The sequence below is a fragment of the Staurois parvus genome, unplaced genomic scaffold (genome assembly GCF_062004578.1).
Source record: "Staurois parvus isolate SC_StPar_1 unplaced genomic scaffold, SC_StPar_1.0 ptg000017l, whole genome shotgun sequence".
In the NCBI taxonomy this organism is placed as follows: domain Eukaryota; kingdom Metazoa; phylum Chordata; class Amphibia; order Anura; family Ranidae; genus Staurois; species Staurois parvus.
The window spans coordinates 22,604,855-22,607,049 of NW_028317813.1; positions in this window are offsets into that span (position 1 = coordinate 22,604,855).

A 2,195-nucleotide genomic window follows, 5' to 3' on the forward strand; every position below is an offset into this window, starting at 1 on the left:
GTCAGTGCTTCCACGTAAGAGCTAAGAAACTCATTGACTATTTATACACTGACACTAATTGCAATTTAAAAAGCCACAGATGTGGGACATTACTCTATAATTGGCATTTTAACCCGTATGTGTCACCTTGTGTGTCTGTACCAAGGCCAAACACTCTAGGGCAGTGATGGCGAACCTTTTTGAGCCCGAGTGCCCAAAACTGCAACACAAAACCAACTTTTTTATTTCAATGTGCCAACACTGCAATTAACCACTTGCCTACCGGGCACTTCTACCCCCTTCCTGCCCAGACCAATTTTCAGCTTTCAGTGCTGTTGCACTTGACAATGACAATTGTGCGGTCATGCAACACTCATTTTTTCACACAAATAGAGCTTTTTTGGTGGTATTTAATCACCACTGGGTGTTTTATTTTTTGCACTATAAATGAAAAAGAGCAAAAAATTAAAAACATAAAAGGTTTTCTTTGCTTCTATTATAAAATTTTGCAAACAGGTAATATTTCTTCTTTGATGTGTGTTGGTGAGGCTGCACTAATAGGCAGCACTGATGGGCATTGATGAGGTGGCACAGATAGGTAGCACTGATGAGGCGGCACTGGTGGGCATTGATGAGAAGGCACTGATGATGCACTGATATGCAGCAATGATGGGCACTGATAAGTGGCACTGACTGATAGCACCAACTAGAGGCACTGACAGACGGCACTGATCGGCGGCACTGCTGGGCATCATTGACGGGTGGCACTGAAGGCCAGCACTGATGGGCGACACTGCTGGGCACTGACAGGTGGCACTGCTGGGCAGTACTGACAGGCGACACTGCTGGGCACTGATGGGTGACACTTCTGGGCACTGATGGATGGCACTGCAAGCAGTTAATCTCACCTCTGGCAGTGTCAGTGTGGCTTCCAACCCAGCAGCTCATTCCCATCCACGCTGAACACATCGCCCCTGGCCCCGGAGCAGTGTGGGAGCCTCTTCCTCTCTTCCACGCCCATCCCCGGCTACATCACCCCTGGTGCCAGATCCGCATAGGAGCCGTTTCCTCTCGTTCACACCCACCCTGGCACCAGAGACATGTGGGAGATGTAGTTTTATGGGGGGTCCAGTGTGGACGAGATCTGGATGGCCGGTCAGTGTGCGTGGTCCGTGTGCGCTCATCTTCCTCTTCTTCCTGGCGTGCCCACTAAGATGACTGTGCGTGCCAGCTCTGGCACGCGTGCCATAGGTTCGCCATCACTGCTCTAGGGTATGTAAACTTTTGATCATGGCCATTTGGGTGATTTCTGTTACCATTATGATTTAAAAAGGAGCCAAAAAACTATTTGATAATAAATGGCTTCATATTATCATCATCCTTCAAGCATTTTTGGCATGATCAGTCATATTTTCAATATCAATGCCAAAATTTCACAATTTCTGCCAGGATATGCAAACTTTTGAGCACAACTGTATGCGAGATTCCGCCTTTGAGTTCCTGGCGCGGTGCCTTTCCTTATCATGTTGGATAAAACCGTCATCAGTGGAGAGAGAGTGTATTTTAGAGGTTAAGGCTTCCTTGCAGGAGGTAATCACCGCCAGGAGGTCTGAAGGAGATGGGCCGGGGTCCCACATGCCCTCCCGGATGTCTGTGTGCCAGCTGACACCGCTGTAAGGGCTGGCCTCGTGTCCAAGATGGCCATCGGAGGAGAGGAGGTCCAGGGAACCACCGGAGGCCGGCCCAACCTATGCTTGCCAGGGAACATGTGGAGGAGGAGAACGGGGTGCCCAGCCGACTCACTACTACCAGGGGGAAGATCCAGGAGCAGACAGCAGAGAAACTGTTGTCACAGGATCAATAGCAGGATGAATGAGGAGCGGAGCTCAGCCACCACATGTCTGACTCTCTTCACATGCGGCCACGCCCCCCAAATATCCCCTATTACTTCAATGGTCATTGTAATATATATTCTTTTTTGAGAAATCTGGGGTTTATCAGACTCTAGATATCTCCTCTGCCCTTACATTATCTAATCTCACCAAAATTGGTATGATCAGATGCTTTCCCAATTTACAAATGGTGCTGTTTATATCCTGCGAAACTGAAGTGATGAAATGCTCGTAGCTTCCGATTTCTTAGACTATAGAGATGATAAGCACCATTATAGTCTCCAATTAGCTCTATGGTCAGCTGGCAGAAACTTCAGCTGCATT